The following is a 22,247-nucleotide window of genomic DNA, read 5'->3' as shown; positions in this document are numbered from 1 at the left end:
CAAGTAAATGATTTGGCCTTAATAGAAGTGTGACAGCATATTATTAGTGCTGGACATTAAACAAACATTGCTTTGGACAGTCTGTCTGGAAAAAAACACCTGCACTGGATGCAACATGAGTAACAGAGAACACAGACCACAAAAATGGCATTCTCGTGAAGTATGCTGCATATTACAGACTGTGGCCAGCAGAGGGTGTTGGTTAACTAGACGAGTAACTTCAGTAATTGTAAAGTCTTTAGAAAATCACTGGATATTCCAAATGGACACAGTGCTCATACTGTATCTGTACATGGCATCTTATAAACTTACTGGTTTCAGTTTCAAAGATTCCGGCTGAAAACATTTTAAGGTAACTTTTGAAATGAATGTGTCCATTGCAGATTTGTTTAAATTTGAAGGAGTGTTCTCTGTGATTGTCAGGACTTAAATGATAGTGCCTCATCTTGTTTGGTATTTATCTTTTAACGTTTCTTTTTCCAGCTTTCTTTGTTGGGGAGAGCAGATGCACCATTTGACTGTTTTGATGTTGAATGTTGCTACGTAAATACATTGTGTGCTCTGTGTCCTTCATTGAGGTCAGATGCTCAGTCTCCAATTCAAGTTTATTTAAGCCTAGACTGTGCGTCAAGTGGTATTCAAACATTGTGCTAAAAAGGATCACCCTTGTGAAAAAACTTTAATAATTAAAAAAGAAAGAGGAATTCAAGTTTGACCACTGCTAGTTTTGTGACCACAGGTTTTGTTTCGGCTTTGACTTAGTTTGCCACTCTCAGATCTTGTGTATCAGCCATTGCTAGTCTGAAATGAAGACAACTGAAAAGTACTCTTAGCCACATATTAAAAAAAACAGAAAACAATTACTGTCATTATTTTGGATTGCATTACTCTTGACATTGGTTAGGAATAAATGTGAAATATTATTGTAAAAATCTTTTTTATCATTTTAACTAATACAAGGCAATAAGGAGCAAGCTGAACATTTCCATTTTGGCCACACATTTGTTTATTTTCAGTATGAAAAAATACTAGCCCACAGTGACCACATCGCTGATGTGACCCCTGAAAGTAGTGCTCCTCAAGCAAACATTAAAGTAAGGATATAAACGCAGTGTTTGCACACGGATGGAAGTTGTGGGTATTTGACGTTCTTCTTGTTTGTTGGCATATATCTCTTTGTAGTTGTCATTCTAGCATTCAGTATCGATGAGACAGAGTTTTATCCAGCTGTTCACAGGTCAGTTTACACTGGCATGTGGCTCTGATTGTCATGTGTACTTTCTGTTTCCCATACTTGACGCTCAGCATAAGGTGCTGCTGTTCTTGTTCTTCTTGCTACGACTGGCCTCAGCAATGCGCTTGACAATCAGCGGATGTTGCTACTGTTCTTTTCCTTTCTACCATGTTACCCTCTTGGGCAGTTTGCCACAAGAAAGACGCGAACCCTGAAAACCTTGCGGAGGTTGCCGGGACTACAATTTTTTACTTCACCATTGTGTATCACGTCATAAGCTTTCAATTAAGACCAAGATTAATGTTATAGCCTATGTGGTTAGTGAATAATCATGTGACAGATCACCAGGACCCTTAGCATCCGCCTTTTAAAAAGTCAAGTGTTTGTGTGTGTCTGTGTATCTGTGTGTCTATCTGGTTGATATGTCTTTGTTATATGTCACTTTGTATAGGATTTGTAAAAGCAGTGCCTATGTTTGTGATATACCATCTGTTGAAATACAAAATACAATGCATTTCAATACTACATTCACTCCAATAAATGGTGCACTAAAATTTACATTCTTAGATGGGTGGCACAGCTAGTCCACCTTAATTAAAGGATGAGTGTCCGTGTGTCTGTCTGGTTGATATGTCTCTATCATTGCAAAAGATGACACATTATAAACATTAACACTGGTCTTATAAATCATCAAACCATGACACATACCAATCAGTGTGTTTACAGGCACACATATTTGGATTAAGGCGAATACTCTAGTTTCTAAACAATCTGCGTTTACCTGGGTAAGTATACTTGGAGTTCTTTTTTGGTGAAACACTCCAACATCATTAAACTGTGCAAAAAAAAAGAGCTAAACGTCTTAATTAAATACCGTGCGTTCAAAAATAAGCATGATGCCTTTGATAATTTTCTTGTGTTTTATAAATATGTTTAGTCAAATCAATAATTTGTTTATAGGTTTCTTTTACTGGATAGCATGCAGCAAACTATTTTATGCTTCAGTGCATTTACATGCACACAAATAATCGGGATAAAGTAAATAACCCGATTAAAGCAGATATCTGTTTTCTTAATGATCTGCATTTACATGTGCAAGTAATCTTCTAAAATTCTCCTTTGCCAAAACACTCCAACCTCATTAGGCCGGAGTTATGCTTCATGCGATGCGACGCATGCTGCAGCGGACGCTGCTGCTACGCAAGCGTTGAAGTGTTTATAATTGCGCGCGTACTTTACGTAAATCTGGAGGAATCCGCCAGGTGGCAGTGCGAGATATTATCACTGTGAGAACATGTTCGGCTTCTCTGTGTTGTTAATTGCCTAGAACAACCATTAAATTCCGATGACACCTTACCGCAATATCTCTGAAAAGGATGTTTATTGATTAAATCCAGGGATGTGTCCATTCCAGCAAGCATTGGGCACGAGTGAGAAACAATCCCTGGACGATGCCGCAGCTAATTGCAAGTTGAATACAAGCACACACATACACTGGCGTCATTTTAGCGGCACCAGATCCCCAAATCTGCATATCTTTGGAAGGAAACTGGAGCACACTGAGGAAACCAAGCAGGAAAACATGTAAACTCCAAGGCAGCGAATATCAGCGACGTGACTCCCTGCAAGACAGCAGCGCTAACGCTCCGCCACTGTGTCACCCCATGTGTGTAATTATTAACAGCATTCATTATTTAAACGAAATTACAGATTTATCTATAAAATGTAATATACATACTTTAATGCTTTTCATCATGAAAGTGAAATCAAGTATAAATCTAAGGATTCTAAATGTGCAGAGAGTTGGAATATCATACATTTAATGTGCGCTGAGTGACGGTCTATTGCTGGCGATTCGCTGCTGTCAGGAGTAAAGGAAGCCCTAGAAAAAAAGATGGCACAGAAGACGGTATGTGAGAATTATAAAATGTATCGTGTCATTACGATCAGGAATATGTGATGCTTGAATATAAAACCACCATGAATACATCTGTATGTCAGCGTTTTGCTTCACCACATCGAACCAATTATCAAATATCGAATCACGCACACCGATCTCGTAGGATCCGCAAAGCGGTTTTCTGTCACATGTAGATAGTAAACAGAGACTCTGACGTCACATTCCAACTTTTAGCACACTGCGCCCCCCAACTTTTTGCTGGTACTGCAACTCGCGCACGCGTCGCGTTAATTTCTGAGGACCTGCTCAGAGGACGCATCAAATGAACAGTCAGAACGCGTGGCGGCCATGATGTGGGAGCGTACGCGTTCTGAGCGTGAAGCAAAAAGAGTTAAATGTCATCACCACTGTGATTCTAAAAATAAGCATGATGCCTGTGATACTTTTCTTATGTTTTATAAATGTGTTATATTAATGCTTTATTTATAGGGTTCTATTACCGGATGCAGCAAGCAATTTTCTTCTTGGCCGTGCGATTGACCCTGCAAAGACTCGTAGGTACAGTACATGTGCTTCTTGCCTTACACCCAGTGATGCTGAATAATAATAACCAAGGTGTTTGTACTTCAGTAAAACTTCAGTTACTTTAAAAAGTAATTGGACTACTTAATGCATGTTACTTTTTGCGTGGTATCCTACAGCCATCAAGATTGTGTTTCTTAGTTTAGCACTGAATGTTCAGCTTATCAGCATACATTTTCAATTTCTGAAATACTGAGACAGATTATTTCAGCCAGGAAAAGGAATAATGTGATCACCTGAACATTTGCTTCTAGAAATGTATTTTGTGGACGTGCCTACTGAAAACATAAGCAAAGTGAATACATGTGCAGGCTGACAGAGTGCAACGGACATGCGCAGAGTAGAAAATGGTTAACTATAACCCAGTTAAGGGTTTACATGGCCACATAATCTGATTATTTGCTGAGAAAATGACTTCTGTTGATCAGGTTTCTCAGAGGCTGATGTCTCTGACCAGGATAATGGTTTCCATGACATTTTAGAAGTCAGGTTTCTGTGAATAACCAGGTTTTTGAAGCACATGTAAATGTGCTGAATGTTAGAGTTGTGATCTGATAATATTATTTATTTTGTGTGGTTAGTGGCTGGTGTCAGTGGTAAAATGCCTTCGGGGAAGAGTGGAGGCAGCGCTGACCCTTTGATACTGTATGCTAAAAACAGTAATGCTGAGAGAAAATGTCAGTGACCTACCTAATCAGAAAAAAAGAGAGAAAAGATTAATCAACAGGCGTCAGTCATAAGAAGGCACTGGAACGCTAGTTATTGGGAGGCTAACTGACATACTGGGCATTTTTAGAAGGCTTGCCAGGTCTGGTGCTCACTGATATTACAATGTGTTTAAGGGGGATTAAGAAACAGTGCAATGTTTCATCGGCAAAACTATTTTACTATAGGGGTGAATTATGAAAATGTATTAGACTATATTAAATTTCTATTGCCTTCCTAGATTGCGTTTCTGTCACGTTTACATTTCTAAAACAAGTTGGAAAATGTATAAATGAAGTAGCCGGTGCATTCCAGGATGTCATTAAATGACTTGAAAGATGGAACATTTTCAACATTTTCTCTTACTTCGTCAAAGATTCCGTTATCACATTTTCATTTATTAAACTAGTGGGCTTTGCCCCCTGCTCACTTCACTCGCCAACCCCTGTGCGGGCGCTACACGTTAGCCTCTTTGTGGTTCTGCCACTCACGTATGAGGATGCGGATGTACAACTTAAACAGATTTTTATTTTCATGGGTATTGTTACATACAGTATGCATAATAGAACTAGCTATTTTACATTACAGCGAGTAATTAACCATATTAAAAAGAGTAAAACGTAATAATTTGAAAGTAATTTATGTTTCATGTTGCATTAGAGTTATTCATTACGTAATATGATTTCATTCAGTTTGGCTTTGAAATTAATACGCAAATACTTTTTAAACTTACACCTTTACTGTAAAACTTCAGTAAAAACAATTTTTTGAATTAAATTTTCGTCAATATCACATTGAATTTTGATTCTGTGTTTGGACTTTCATCGTGACAATGTAACTGCCTGTGATTGTATTTCATTTCTTTTTCTCTTTAAATAAAACGACTTTTTCAAATGTTTGTCCCTGTGATTTGTTAATTGTCTTTGCAAAAGCTATTCTAACGGGAAACTGTTAACATTTTCCTTTGTTGTCTAATGTTAGCCCCTGAAGATGTACCACATTACCTTTCTTGGATACATTCCTCTTTCTACAGTAATTTGTGAGGTGGCAGACCTGACGGTGTTAACGGCTGTAGATATTCTTCAGGATATTGTAAGTTGAAGTTTTCATCTTCCGCACCATCAACACCAACTGTTTCAGCAAAGTCTATTGATACGCATTTAACCAATTTGCTGTGTAACCGAACGTCATTTTTGTCGTTAATTCTTTTGATTTCATTGTTTCTTAGTCTTAAGGTAGAATTGTTGGCTGCTTCACCCAATCATATCTGTCTGGAGCTTTGCTGATAAACTGTAGTGTTAGAGAAACATGGAGTCATTAGAATGTGCAGCTGTGAATTGTTTTTAGTTTAACTTGCATACTGAGTACGTATTTGTTCTCTCTATACTTACATCGTTTCTTTCCTCTCATATTCATTCTTGACAGTTTCCTTACCTCAAACAGCGGGACAAGAGAGCTGGTATATCAGAGGCTCATTTGTGCTCACCTCTCCTGCTGTTCCACTAACTGTATTGAGGATGTCAGACAAGTAAAACAGGAAAATATACTAAATAAATATCCAAGTGAAGGTTTGAAACAAAAAACACTAATCTGTAACTAATATCACACAGAACGTCTCTCTGGGTCAAGATAGACAAGTTTGCAAATTGACATGCTTTTCAATAGGAGGCTTTAACATTTCGAAATTTTGTACAGAGAACTCAATTTGAGACATCTCAATGAAAATTGAATTTCTCCCTCACCTTTGAAGATTTATTGTGCCACGTTTTAACAGAATCGGTTCACTGGCAGTCGAGGTGTTTTCTGCAGACACACTGAATGCAGTAGGTGCTTTTTACATTCTTTGCAAACACATCTAAAAAGAGACCCAGAGTAAAAATGTAAACTGAAAAAAGATACAGTGGTTTCTAAACAAAATCTGACCAATCATTGAGTCTTTGAGCCACTAAGAACTAAGGCAGGTGACATCACAGATACAAGCAGAAAGTCCTCTGACATGGTGAAGACAGCAACAGTGCATCCGGAAAGTATTCACAGCACATCACTTTTTCCACATTTTGTTATGTTACAGCCTTATTCCAAAATGGATTAAATTCATTTTTTTCCTCAGAATTCTACACACAACACCCCATAATGACAACGTGAAAAAAGTTTACTTGAGGTTTTTGCAAATTTATTAAAAATAAAAAAATTGAGAAAGCACATGTACATAAGTATTCACAGCCTTTGCCATGAAGCTCAAAATCGAGCTCAGGTGCATCCTGTTTCCCCTGATCATCCTTGAGATGTTTCTGCAGCTTCATTGGAGTCCACCTGTGGTAAATTCAGTTGACTGGACATGATTTGGAAAGGCACACACCTGTCTATATAAGGTCCCACAGTTGACAGTTCATGTCAGAGCACAAACCAAGCATGAAGTCAAAGGAATTGTTTGTAGACCTCCGAGACATGAATGTCTCGAAGCACAAATCTGGGGAAGGTTACAGAAAAATTTCTGCTGCTTTGAAGGTCCCAATGAGCACAGTGGCCTCCATCATCCATAAGTGGAAGAAGTTCGAAACCACCAGGACTCTTCCTAGAGCTGGCCGGCCATCTAAACTGAGCAATCGGGGGAGAAGGGCCTTAGTCAGGGAGGTGACCAAGAACCCGATGGTCACTCTGTCAGAGCTCCAGAGGTCCTCTGTGGAGAGAGGAGAACCTTCCAGAAGGACAACCATCTCTGCAGCAATCCACCAATCAGGCCTGTATGGTAGAGTGGCCAGACGGAAGCAACTCCTTAGTAAAAGGCACATGGCAGCCCGCCTGGAGTTTGCCAAAAGGCACCTGAAGGACTCTCAGACCATGAGAAAGAAAATTCTCTGGTCTGATGAGACAAAGATTGAACTCTTTGGTGTGAATGCCAGGCATCACATTTGGAGGAAACCTGGCACCATCCCTACAGTGAAGCATGGTGGTGGCAGCATCATGCTGTGCGGATGTTTTTCAGCAGCAGGAACTGGGAGACTAGTCAGGATAAAGGGAAAGATGACTGCAGCAATATACAGAGACATCCTGGATGAAAACCTGCTCCAGAGCGCTCTTCACCTTACACTGGGGCGACAGTTCATCTTTCAGCAGGACAACAACCCTAAGCACACAGCCAAAATATCAAAGGAGTGGCTTCAGGACACCTCTGTGAATGTCCTTGAGTGGCCCAGCCAGAGCCCAGACTTGAATCCGATTGAACATCTCTGGAGAGATCTTAAAATGGCTGTGCACCGACGCTTCCCATCCAGCCTGATGGAGCTTGAGAGGTGCTGCAAAGAGGAATGGGCGAAACTGGCCAAGGATAGGTGTGCCAAGCTTGTGGCATCATATTCAACAAGACTTGAGGCTGTAATTGCTGCCAAAGGTGCATCGACAAAGTATTGAGCAAAGGCTGTGAATACTTATGTACATGTGATTTCTCAGTTTTTTTATTTTTAATAAATTTGCAAAAACCTCAAGTAAACTTTTTTCACATTGTCATTATGGGGTGTTGTGTGTAGAATTCTGAGGAAAAAAATGAATTTAATCCATTTTGGAATAAAGCTACAACATAACAAAATGTGGAAAAAGTGATGCGCTGTGAATACTTTCTGGATGCACAGTATTTCTGAAGAACGCCATTTACTATTACATTTTGGGCAAAACCAAGTGGAGCCATTACTTCGTGAGTCCTGAAAAGTGCAGAATCAGCGTGCACAACTAAAATAATCACAATATTCCTAAAACTGAATCAGAGTATTGTTGGTTAGTGGCCTCAGCAGGATGTGCTAACAGTCACCCGGGCCTCAATTTATCATCTTAGATTCCAGTGGCATTACTTTCACCAGATCCATGGCACTATCATAACGGAGTCATTTCCATGGCAGTTCAGTCTCTTTCTCTTCTTTAAACAGTTTCAGTTGTAAAAAAACAACTCATAGCTGGAAGTAAACACAAAGCTAAAGAAGGATGACAATAGTGTTTGTCCAAAACTGCTTGACCGACACTACATTTTCCTTCAATTCACATTATTGATGTCCTCTCAGTGTCACCTCATGCTGTGGGAGGTGAAGCATTAGAACAATGTCCATCAGTCCTCATAGCTTTCTAACACAAGGACTTAATTCTTGCTTTCTCAATGGTCCCTGAGCCGACGTCATAATCAAGCCTTTTGTTTGACTGTCTATGAGCAAGTAAAAGCAGCTGAAGTGGAAACAACAGTCTTGGCAAAAAACATATTCTCTCAGTTTGTCACCTGTCCATAAAGGATTAATGCCAGTGCTGTCCTGCCAACAAAAAGAAAGGGAAACTGGCATCGTTTGTCCATTAACAGGCAGAGTTCAAAATACACTGGAATGGAAATTGCCCACGCAGTTGACACCACAGACTAACGACATGGAAGCAAGCAAATAACCAAAAGCATAATGACATTCATGTTAGAGGAGTTTACAAAACAGTAAGGTCAGTTTCCTGAGGTAGTCTAGTAAAAAAGACAGATCTCAGTTTCTTCAAAAATGTGATGTTTGCTGTTAGTCCCATCCAACCTGACAAAGTTTTAACAATATTGTATTGGAAAGATGAACCAGTAAGCTATCACTAAAAAACTATCTGGAAAAAGTGGCAGTGAAAGTCGTAGCAAATAGGAGTTCATGACCAAGGGGGTCTGGTTTATGGTGTTTGAATCGGAAGAATTTGATTTTGACCTTGAAACTACAGTATGCGTTGAACATTAAATCCATGGAAAATTTACTAAAATAAAAAAATAAAATCTAAATTATATCATCATCAGATGTGAAGGAGGTTTGGGGTGAACACATTTTGTAGCCCCATTATTTGAAAATGATGTAAATTAGCCTCAAAAGCAGATGGCCTTGACAGTATGTGAAATGTAAGAGAATACCAACATTTCAAATGGGAAGAACAAATGAATTGCCTTAGGCAGGAGAAAGAAGCTATGCATTAAATCATTTAAAAAGAGGTGTGGCAGACATAAGAGTCACTGTGGTGCCTGGGAAAAAGAACAAAGTAAAAGCTTTGTGCTAACACTACACTCCAACCAGAGGTATAAAGAAGAACAAGAACCGTAATCTAATGGACTGATAGCAATGGCTATGGAGGGACAGACACTGCCTAACCAGCACCACTATACTATGACTGTCTCATTGTTACTTGCTCAGATATTTGTTATTTATGTATTTAGATTTTACTTGGAATGGCTGTAGCTGCCCCATTGAATGTATGTGTTGTAGCAGGAGTGTGAACCAGGCCAAACCCTGTTTAATTCTAACAAAAGAAATATAGGCTTTTAAACAAAACACGCAGCCGGGGGTGCTGTACAGCTGGGACAATTGCCCTTTTGGACTGGCCAGTCTTAGCGAGACACACTCTCTCCCTGTCGGTCTCTCTTGTAGTGTCAGGTCCACCGACTTGGAGCGTCTCCCATTTAAAGTGAGAGGACTGGGCAGGGTGGGGCTGCCTTGGCTGAGTTGCCCTCAACGGGACGTCTCCCAAGGCTGTGAGGGGAACAGGGAGACAAGACTGTTAGTGACAATGTCCAGGGGTAGTACCACATACAAAATGTGAGGCCGGAAAGCAATGAAAATGACAATTCTCACAACCACACCACCTGGTTATAGCACACTTGCTAAATCCATGTCTGCTTTGAGCTTCACTAAACTTTGTTCCATTCACTTTGCTTCTGCAGAAGGCCTTTGTTTGCATGAACTGGCACGCTCCATTTCTCTGTGTAATTGCTGTCAGTGCTGTGGTGAAAAGGGGATGCAGTGCATTAGAAATTCCCACTCACTACAGCATTATTAATGTCAAATACGAACAAATACATACTGTAAACTGGTGTCAGCTAATTTTCTTTTTTCTATGCCATCAAATTTCAATCCAATCCGTCTCAAGGCATTTTTGACATTTTCAGGTATCTCATTTTTCTGTTGTGGGGGGGGGGTTACCCCTAAATACAGATATATCCAAAAATCCTCTTTTTAGTGGATATCTACTGCCCTAAGTGTACCACCCCGCCAAATTTCAGATTTTTAGCTAAATGGAAATATTGTTTTTGCTGATGTGTGAGTGAACCCAGCCTCCATTTCCAGTCAGTACCAGTGTCAGGAAAGGAATCCGGCCGTAAAAATCTATATAACATAAACCTTACATAGAACTGGGACAAGAAGAAGATATTGATGAGTAAGTTAGTGAATGTTGCATTATATGCATGTTGATTAGATGAGAAATTGCTCATTTTAGACACTAGTTGTAGCGTTCTAAATGCAATTCAGAAATCTAACATCAGGGAATGACGAAAAGTTTATCATCTATCTATCTATTATATAGTGCCTTTCCTATCTGTCTATCTATCTATCTTATACAAAATACCTTTCCTATTCTTACTGTCAATCAATTTAATGAATTATATAGTGCCTTTCATATCTATCTATCGTCAGTGCTTCCGTGTGTATGCTGTGTCATTATGTCATATACTACACTGTATAGTTACTGCAGAATTCTGCACCAGTGAGGCAAATCCATTTCATAACGACAATATAATAGATCACTTTGTTACTTTTTTTAAAAACGTGGAACAAATACATAAGACAAAAACATATGACTTTTTTTTCTGCTAGACTTTTAAACTGGTATATTAATTATTAAACCGACTTTAAGATAATTCTTAATAAGGCTTTATTGTAATGATCCAGTAATATTATTAACTCTGCAAAAGGTAAAAATGATACTACAGTACACACTTTTAGTTCACCAAAATTATTTTGAAAAAATGATCTGACACTTTGACATAACAAGTGTCCTGGCCACAATTCATTCCTCCATTGGCCATGGAGGACAAGACAGAATGTTGAAAGAGCTTGCATCCAAATACAAGAACATTACCCGTCATGACATTGAACTGTATATTCACCTTTGTGAGCCATGGCAGAAGAAACAAAAAGGTGTAAAAAAAATAACAAATGCCTTTGCGTAAAAAAGAAAATTAAGTGCAATTCAAAATGCCATTCTAGCGTTCCTTGCTGCAACAAATAGTAGGCTAAGTAATGACACTTCTGATTCTTTTGTTCTCCCAGTAATCATATCCTGTAGTTCATTTTGTATTTCTTCTTTCATTTTTAGACATTTTGTTATTAAAGACCTTTCAATCTGGACAATTCACACTTGGCGTAAAATAGTACTTGTCATTCTTTATAATGCCTAGGCATTTTATGCAATGCCTAGGAAAAGTATGGAACAACGCAGATATTTCATACCTTGCCTAAAAACGGCAGGCATTGTATACATTGACTAGGTATTCTATACAATACCCGCTTTTCCTACATTGCCGGTAACATATATACATGTATATACACACATCATTTTGATAATCTATAAACAAGTAGAGCTCGTCTCCCTAGCCTTCTGTTATTGTTGTATTCTGCACTTGGTAACAGTGATAGTCTTGGGAAAAGTGTCAAAGCTCACCTAATGTACATGGATTTGATGTCTGTGTATTCAAAGCATGGAAATGCCATCGACTGCCTTAGGATACAATAACTGGTTTATGTGAGGGCCTTCATAACAAAAGAGTCATTTCACTCCGATGGGAATTTTTGCATGCAGGTGTGTCAAGTCCTGTGTACTACTGTATATGTGCATATCGAATGGAAGAACACTTAAAATATCAATTTGATTCCTACTAAAGTTGGTAGAACTTTCAATAAAATATGTTCATATAACACCTTTAGTAGCGGGAGGGATGGTGGCGCAGTGTTTAGTGTAGCTACATCACGTATGCTGCGTTCAGCCCAAGTAGTTGTTGGTGTGCAGTTTGCATGTGCTCATGTCTGGGTGTTTCTGCTTTTTTCCCCTATCCCAAAGACAAGTGGATTTGTCAAAAAGGACACAAATTGAGTGGATGGATGATTACTTACCCAGCCAGAAGGCCTTTATAATGGTTTCGTGGGGGGAGGCAGCCTTCCAGAGTCATGAGCGTCCCTATTTCCCTTCTCTCTTTCTCCCCCTGCTGGATCTCCCATGAGCACACCTGCAGACTGCATGGGAGTTGTAGCCCCAGTGGGCAGCCCTTCTGGGTTTTGGGAGCTGCCTGAAAAAGCTATGGGGTGGGGGGGGCTGATTTGTTTTCACCTTCTTTGTATAGATTGCAATTTTGTAATAAAGGTGGAATACGTTCTGACACGATTTCTCTTGGTTTCATTTTTATGCCACACAAAGCATGCCATGTTTGCAGGGATGTGTAGACTGTTCATGTCCACTGTAAGAGGCTAGTGGGTGTTAGTTACAACATACAGGTGATCTGATAAGCACAATGTAACGCTCCTCATCCTGGGCCTTCACACCAGCATTGCTAGGAATTGGATTACGTGGGCTTGGGAATGCAGCATGGCGGGGCTGATGTTTGAATTGAGGCCAGGACACGTGTTCTGTACACTTGACACATTTTCACTGTGTCTGAATGTTTTTTTTCCTGTGGTTACTTCAGTTTCTCCCCAAATTCCAAAGACGTGCTAAGCTAACTGGCCGCTCTACCCGGGGGCCCTTGTAAGTGAGTGTGGCGTGTATGAATGAGCAATACCTTGGATTGGTGTCTCCCCTGACATCTGATGCAGATGAGTTATGCTGTTCCTAAATTAGATAAACGGTACAGATAATGGATGGATGGACCTTTTCACACTTACATATTTTGCTAAGCTCATTACAATAAAAGTGAATTAATGTAGGAGGTACAGTATGTGTATCAGATACAGAAAATCAACCAAAGAGCCACCCAGAAAGTCACCAAAGCTGAACTGACTACCAAAGATGAAAGTATGTAAGAACATCACAATTAAGAACACAGGAGAGGAAGAACTGGTTTTTGAGCCTGGGTCAAGATTTCTGACTGGAAGAGCCTCACAAACAGACACGGCAACAAAGCTGCACAAAGATGGTCCACTGAGACTTTGGGGGGGGCAACATGAATGTTGGCGCCAGAAGAAGTCAGCTGTCTCTTCGGTTTGTAAGGGTCAAGTGAAGTACTGAGCTATTTTGGGATGTTTGATTTTAGAACAGTGCATGTGAGCCACAGGAGCCTGAAGATGATTGTGAAGTGAACATGAAGTCAATTAAATGAGAACAGCTGAGCAGCAGATTGAATTTTTTGGATTCATGTTGGATGGATCAAAGCAAAAAACTAATAGAAGGAACTTCATCTGAACTATACCTTATATGTCTAATAATCCATAAAAAATATGAATTTTTGCAAAATACTGATCAATTTATGTGGTTCCTAACATTAAAACTAAATTTATGGCTTTCAGTAGTATATACAGTCGTAAACAAGAGCGTGCGTTTTATCACAGTCAAAGAGAAATAGCTTACAGGCATGAGCTGAATACTTCCTCCATAGTTTTCTCTTTTCAGAGTGGTGCTGATTCTAATGGTTTCCTAGTCCTTTAAAAAGAGACGGTGGTGCAGAAGTTAGTGCTGCTTCCTTAAAGCCAGGCACAGTCCAGAGTGTTGTTTGCAGTTTCCTCTCGTCTGTTTCTTCTCACATCCTAAAGAGATGTGCCTTAGTTTAGCTGGTGATACTAAAGTGTGATGTCATGAGAACAGTGTTCAGTGGAGGTTAAAATCAAATGAAATCTAATCAAATTACAGTCAAAATCAAGGTTAATGTACAGTTTGGATCTCTTCATAAGAACCATCATGAGCCTGGGTGCCTCCAACTAAAAAGACGTCTCCTCTGCTCACCCTCAGTGCTCAGCTCAGCAAGGGGAGATGTCCCCTGGCCATCACAGTCAACCTTCAGCTGGCTTGTGTCGCTGCCGCCATCCCACAACATCCACATGGTCCCCACAGGCCTTGCTCCCTTCTCCCACCGCTCTCCCTTGGTGTCTGTGGGATATCCCAGAGTGGCTGGTCATTCCTCAGTAGGAGAGACCCTACGTCGTGTGAGACCCTATCTGCTCGCTCCACCTGGCGCATCGTCTCCGACTGCTTGCTGCCTCTCTACAGCACTGGCTCAGCCACATCCCTGACTCTTTTCTTTCTTTCTCTTTCTTTCACTTTAACCTCCAAACTCTTTCTCTTTTTTTTTTTCTTTCGCTCTCCTCTCCTCAGGCTCTTTTATACTAACGTGGGTGCAGGTTCTTTAATTATAGGGGGCTAATTAGGAAGCCGGCTGAACTGACCGCGTCTGCACATGAATGTACAATCATTCAGTTTCCTCACTCAGCTCTGCCAGCACGCGCACCTACACCCTCCTGAGCCCGAGCGCACACTGCCGCAGATCCCTAACATGCATTACCACAGCCTGGTGTGACTGATGACATGCATGTGACAAAGTGATGGGGGCTGCTGCTCCATTCAGGGTGGGTTCCTACCTTTTGCTCAGTACTACGAGGATAAGTGACACTAAAATGGATTAGCTGATTAGCAAATAAATGGGCAGATGGATGGTTCTTTGAAGAAGATGCTGAGTTTGGGTTTTGGTAGCAAATTGTTTGATTATAGAAATGAAGTAGTCAATGGCTTTGTGCCCACAGAAAGTAATTGCCAGTTTGCAAATTTAAACTAATCACTGGATAACAAAAGTAAGAAGAAAAAGTAAACTTTATTGAAAATGAAAAACAAGCATAACATTTTTTCAGCTTGTACATTACAAGTCATGATATATAACCTATCAATGTTTGCCTTTTTAATGACTTCTGCACGCTGCCTGGAGGTTGATCGTGTTGAGTCCACTACACCTCCTAAATTCTTCTCATAAGGTATGGTTTTGATTTTCAGAATCCCCTTACATATTCAAACCTAACATTCTTGTGTCCTTCATGTAATATTTTACATTTACTCACATTCAATTTCTGCCACAAATCTGCCCAAACCTGTATGCTGTCCAAGTCCCTCTATAAGGATTTGACGGATTCAAGATTATCTGCCAATCCCCCAGCTTGGTATCATCTGTAGACTTTACCAGCTTGTGGTCTATATTCCTATCTAAATAATTTGTATACATTAAAAAGAGCAGCAGCCCTAGCACTGACCTTTGACAATCACCTCGCACTATAGTCCTGTTTTCTGTGTCTGAGCCCATTCTCCACCCATCTACACCCTGAACTCCCACTTCATTTAGTTTGATGCTCAGCTGTTCATGTGGCACCTTATCAAGTGCTTTCTGACAATAAACATAAATAATATCATTTGCACTACTTTGATTGAATGCTTTTGTTGCTTCCTCATAGAATTCTGTCATATTAGAAAAACATGACCTCCACCGTCTGAACTCATGATGCCACGTGCTGCTCGATCTTTTCCTTAATAATTCCTTCCATTAATTTACCTGATACACGTGTTAAGGTTACTGATCTCTGAAGCTTGGATGTGCCTGGTCACCCTTTTTATATAATGGGATCATTTTTGTTATTTTCCAATCCTATCTATCTATCATATAGTGCCTTGTTCTATCTATCTATCTGTCTATCTATCATTTAGTGCCTTGTTCTATCTATCTATCTGTCTATCATATAGTGCCTTGTTCTATCTATCTATCTGTCTATCATATAGTGCCTTGTTCTATCTATCTATCTGTCTATCATATAGTGCCTTGTTCTATCTATCTATCTGTCTATCATATAGTGCCTTGTTCTATCTATCATATAGTGCCTTGTTCTATCTATCTATCTATCATATAGTGCCTTGTTCTATCATATAGTGCCTTGTTCTATCTATCATATAGTGCCTTGTTCTATCTATCTATCTATCATATAGTGCCTTGTTCTATCTATCTGTCTATCATATAGTGCCTTGTTCTATCTATCTATCTATCTATCTATCATATAGTGCCTTGTTCTATCTATCTGTCTATCATATAGTGCCTTGTTCTATCTATCTATCATATAGTGCCTTGTTCTATCATATAGTGCCTTGTTCTATCTATCTGTCTATCATATAGTGCCTTGTTCTATCTATCTATCTATCTATCTATCTATCTATCTATCTATCTATCTATCTATCTATCTATCTATCTATCTATCTATCTATCTATCAATCATATAGTGCCTTGTTCTATCTATCTATGTCTATCATATAGTGCCTTGTTCTATCTATCTGTCTATCATATAGTGCCTTGTTCTATCTATCATATAGTGCCTTGTTCTATCATATAGTGCCTTGTTCTATCTATCTATCTGTCTATCATATAGTGCCTTGTTCTATCTATCTATCTATCTATCTATCTATCTGTCTATCATATAGTGCCTTGTTCTATCTATCTATCTATCTATCTATCTATCATATAGTGCCTTGTTCTATCTATCTATATATCATATAGTGCCTTGTTCTATCTATCTATCTATCTATCTATCATATAGTGCCTTGTTCTATTTATCTGTCTATCATATAGTGCCATGTTCTATCTATCATATAGTGCCTTGTTCTATCTATCTATCTATCTATCTATCATATAGTGACTTATTCTATCTATCTATTGTATATACAATATATGTATCAGTTTTGTACAGCACCTAATCTTTGTGCTTATCTGTTATATAGTGCTTTTCCTATTTTAATATATTGCCCATCCTGAGGACGTCATCCATTCCATCTCAGTAGTAAGTGACTAATCCCAGCATCTTGTCCTTCCCATATCCCTCCATGTCTCTCTCATTTACAGTTTGCTAGAAGCCGGAGTGGTCTGCTGTCTGCCCCTTGTTCAAACCTGTCTTTGTCTTCTGTGTTTCTTTAATGCACATACAGTATTTTAGAGAGTGTGTTTCTACTGATAATCGTGTCATTGCAGGCCTTTTGTTGTTATCAATCTTTAATTTAATATTGTTTTTTGTGTCAGTATGCTGCTGGAGTATGTGAATTTCCCCTTGGGATTAATAAAGTATCTATCTATCTATCTATCTATCTATCTATCTATCTATCTATCTATCTATCTATCTATCTATCTATCTATCTATCATATAGTGCCTTGTTCTATCTATCTGTCTATCATATAGTGCCTTGTTCTATCTATCTATCTATCATATAGTGCCTTGTTCTATCATATAGTGCCTTGTTCTATCTATCTATCTATCTATCTATCTGTCTGTCTGAGTACTAAACATATAAAGTTGCATACTTGATCATCTGCTCCTTAGTCCTGTGTTAAAATTACAGGCAAATGGCATTTTTAGACATTTATTCTGCATGCCTTTAAAGATAATTATTGCCAAAAACATTATCTTTCAGTATCACAGTTACTCATTGGATGAATATAATGAGTCTTTTGAAACAGATTTCAAAGATTATGTTATGACATATGATTTAAATTAATACTGCAATAAAAGTGACATATTAAATGTGCAAAATCAAGAATGTAATTTAACAATTATGTGAAGCTGTATCAGATGTAATAAAACAGCATAAAATATCTTCATAATACAACATATTTTTGATTGAATTGTGTAAAGTCTCAAGTGCTAATGAGTCATAATTAGGCACAGTATCATTACCTAATATTCTAAAGTGCTATTAGCACAATGTCTCATTTCCTTTGTCTCATTTGGGCGAATGATAAATATTTGCTATTACGGTAAACTAGATTAAAAAGGAATATTTCCAAAAGAAGAAAAAACAGCAACCGTTGAACACAGAGTGGCTGAAAAACTCCTAAATGATTTATTGTAGGCGATGAATGAACGGTGCGGGGGATTTCCTGTCACAAAAAAGAGTCAGCAGAAAAGATGGGCTTCCCACCAGCCGCCCCACATTTTCATTTATATTCTTGTAGCACCTTTTATAAAAACATGAGCAAAAGTGATCACATCCAGCCAAATTAAATCAGACCACTTGAAGTGATGTCACATAAGTGTCCCCCTGTGGCAGTGATGTCATCTGTGAGTTTCCAGTCGAGATCGACTGAGCCTCACAGCTAAATAAAATATCATTTGAAATTGAGAAACTTACCATTAGTTGTGTGCTCTGCTGGCATTCTTTAGAGACCCGGGAGCCATAAACTAAACAGTCAAGCAACAGTGGCACTTTAATCGAGCGGCTGGACGCCATACACTTTCCAGTTCAACTTCATCTGGGAAACTTTAAACCAAAGTAGCGACTGCTCATAGAAAAACCATGACTACCGAGTCTGTGCTTCATTCATGCGTAAGTGTGTAGGGTAACAATGAATGAAAGCACCAACTGGCCGGCTGATTGAACAAAAAAAAAAAACAAGTGCACAGTGTTAGCAAGATAATAGGATAAATTTGGAGTGACAGGCAAATGTGCACAAGTCAGAGATGACACATGGAAAAGTTATGCCTGTGCTTCATTTCGTTACAGGATTACAGAAAGCAGAGCGGAGGGAGGCCTCGGTCAGCTCTGCTCGTTTCACATTATGGTAGGGTGCAGAGCAGATACTTGTAGGACCTCGAAGTGCTTGGAAGTGAGCGTGAAAGGCGGCCAGGGACTGCGTGGGTGTGTTACGTGGCTCCCAAAGCGGGGCACCTGGGCTGAGCAGGTAATAGAGACTTGAATGAGCTCATGTTCACAAGCGACAGACAGAGAGTCATGCAGAGCCTTAGAGAGTGCTCCTTATTACGAAATGTAAACTTGAGGCGTGTTTACTTAACCTTTATGAGACAATGTTTGACTTGTCCTGCTCTACAGTGTCTACAATTTAAGTACCCATATGCAGACAAATTACTGTAATAAATACAAAATAATGCCTCCTCATTTTGTGATTCTCTTTATATTTCACAATCGATCCTCAGTCTGTTTTCAGACGCAAGCTTGTATTTGCAAGGTGGTGTAGCTTTACAAACACAATAAATCACGTGGGGAGGCGCTTTATCGTATCAGAACAGCTCATTTTGTCTAGCATGACTACAAGAGAGCAGTAAGCATCGTTTTTTTTTAATGTAGTTTTATGAATATGTAAAGGACATAACATTACATTTTATAATCTGCTCAATCCAGCCGAGGGGCCCAGAGACCACAGCACGGACCCACTAATGCACACACCCACACTCACTCCTACAGAACCAATTAACTTGAATGTCCGAGGTGATTTGGGAGGAAAACTGGGGTACAGCCGGAACACCCACCCAGACATGGAGAGAACGTGCAAACACCACTTTAAAACGACTGGCTGTGAAACTTGAAAACAGGGTGTCAGATCTGAAAGGCAGCAGAGCTACTCAGTGTGCAAAGCCAGGTCCTGTTGGAGCGCTGATGCTGATTAAACACAGACATGATAACACACTCACGTTAAACATGAGAATAGCAGGCGTCACTGCTGACGGAATAAACACATTGTACTCATTTACTATAGCGCCTTTAGTTTTAGTTTAGTTTACCAAAGTGGAAATTTGCTTTGATTCAGTCAGTAACATACAAAAATGCATTTCTATAGAAAAGGCATGCAATAAAATACAAGTTAGTGATATTTGATGTTTAATAATTGACTGGACACACAACGAAGGTATGGGGCAGCCACCCGTATAGTTTCCCTGGCTGCAAAAGGCTTTCAGTCGAGTACAATGTATACAGATGAGGGGTTTTATAGTCGGTCCCCAGGAAGTGACGTCCTCGGGGCCCGGGACAGGCAGGATTTCTCTATGTGGTCTGCGGAGAGAAAAGAGAGGTTTAGCGTAACCCGCCGCCTCCCGGCCTGGTGTGGAAATGGCGTTTTCTGGTCCCTTTGGTTGACTCCCAAGCGCACTTTTGTGACAGTATATTTATATATATTATATGTAGCACCCTTCTTGTTGGGTATAATAGTAAACTCAGAAGTGTTTACTTGACGCTAAGTGCGCGCACGGTTTTCGGCGCCACGGGAGAGCGGGAAGGGCACTCGCGCGCCAAGCAGGTTGGCGCCTCACCTGTCGAAGAGGAAAACACAGCGGCGCAGTTGGGGGCTCTCCCTTTAAAGCGATACAGTGCTGGGTGATAAGGACTTTTTGGAGGACCGCCACAGCCGCGAGTCCACAGAGGCACAGCTGGTACGAAATACGTCTGACATGATTTATCCCAGAAGGAGAAAATGGAAATAAGCAGTGTCAGAAATATCACAGGAGACTACAACTAATCAGGGAACGCAAATAAATCCCGCATTAAGACGAAGCTGCTGGCGTCATCCCAGACGGAGCTGTGAGATTCCTGTGTTTAACCAAGGTGGAAAATGAGAAGTGCGGGGAAAAGTTCTGGAAGGACACCGTGAGTACACGTGAAGTTATGTACTGCATATGAGCTCCAACTAAGCGCGCCAACGATTTTATATATTATATATATATATATATATATATTCCTACATATTTATTGTTGATTTCTATGTGTGAACCTTTGTTGTGCTGTAACTCAGACAAATTCAGTTAAGTTGAACTGTGATAATATCCCATAAGCGGTGTGTTTAAATAAATGTGTTTTATGTTTTTTTTTTGTTTGTTTGTTGTTTTCTATCCATGATTGTGTGAAGTGCTTACAAATCATTACTTTGAAATAGTGCAACAATTATAAATAATTATTGTTTCATTGGACCCATTGGTTATTAAAATTTATTGGGAGGTGTTTAATGTGGATCCCACCAGTGAAATGTCATAGGTAACATGCCAGTTTTTTTTTTTTTGGTGGGAGGGCTACATATAAAAAAACCAAAAAAAAAAACTTGTGACGAGACGAGACTTTTTCCCGGGGATGAGACGTGATCTTTTGAAGAGAGACAGAGACGCTTTCACTTCCCGCGAGATGGACAAGTCTCGTCATACTTATAACCTTCAGACACAAGTCCCGTGATACACATGCAGAGCAGGTAGGAGATAATGAAAGTAGGAAAATTTGAAAATGAGAATAAAGATTACATTAGCGCAAACAAACAGAAAATATTACTTGGGGAAATAACGGAACAGCAAAAAGAGATCAAATATTCAGGTGCTGTACAGGCTTTTGAACGTTCGCAGCAGCAACAAGCCAGCAGCTGATTGAGCAAAGAGGAGTTTAAAAAATGTCTTTGTTTCCCATTGTATCATCATTTAGGAGGGATTTCAGAGAAGTGGCCGCTGGCAGTGTATATATATATATATATATATATATATATATATAAAACAGGGTGGTAAACATCATCTCAATATACATGTATTCATGACAAACATCATCTGAAGACACTTGTAATGTACATTGTAACACATGGCCAGTGTAGTTCTCAGAGGCGTAGCTAGGGTTTTCAGTGCCCGGGGACAACTGAAGATTTCGCGCCCCCTCCTGTTGGCCAAAATGCAATGGGGAAGGGAAATTTGGCACCCCCTGGATGCTGTGCCCAGGGCCCTCCCAAGCTACGCCACTGGTAGTTCTGCTTTCCATTAGATTAAAAAAGCCAAAACAGGACATAATGTATTTGCAAAGCACAGGAAGGACAGTAAAGGACGACCATTAACGCTGTGCCTAACAAGACTGAAGTGGACTGTCGGGACGCTTATGGGCCAGCGACGCTTACTTTGGGAGATGGGTACTAGGAGATGTTACGCAGAATATTCCAGACAGTCATGTATCATCACAACTGGTCCACAGAGGATGCCATATTCTTTGCACATCTGGATAACAGAGGCCGGGTTTTTGCCATTCATGAACAGAACTGGGAGCACATGATCAACTGCAATTCAGTTCATGGAATAGGAGTTGGAATTGGAACTGCGCCCATTTCAAGAGTAAAGAGTTGGTATTAAATTGAAATGAAAGAAAACAGAATAACTGAATAAGCTAATCATATGGCAGCAGCATAATGCCTACAATCCTGCAGACAGAGGCTAAAGGCTTCAGTTAATATTCAATTCAAACACCAGAATG

General features: G+C 39.6%; 1 protein-coding gene across 1 annotated transcript in view; it reads right to left on the bottom strand.

Moving 5' to 3' along the window:
* Positions 1 to 18,565, bottom strand: part of itgb6 (integrin, beta 6) — a 108,943-nt gene extending 90,378 nt beyond the window's left edge. The window contains exon 1 of the mRNA XM_051930580.1: positions 18,378 to 18,565. The gene's annotated coding sequence lies outside the window, so the exon portion shown is untranslated. The remainder of the gene's footprint in view (positions 1 to 18,377) is intronic.
* Positions 18,566 to 22,247: the final 3,682 nt, after the last annotated feature.

This window comes from Erpetoichthys calabaricus, chromosome 8 (genome assembly GCF_900747795.2).
Source record: "Erpetoichthys calabaricus chromosome 8, fErpCal1.3, whole genome shotgun sequence".
In the NCBI taxonomy this organism is placed as follows: Eukaryota; Metazoa; Chordata; class Cladistia; order Polypteriformes; family Polypteridae; genus Erpetoichthys; species Erpetoichthys calabaricus.
The sequence above is the reverse complement of the archived record's forward strand: the minus strand, read 5'-3'. Positions and strand labels throughout refer to the sequence as shown.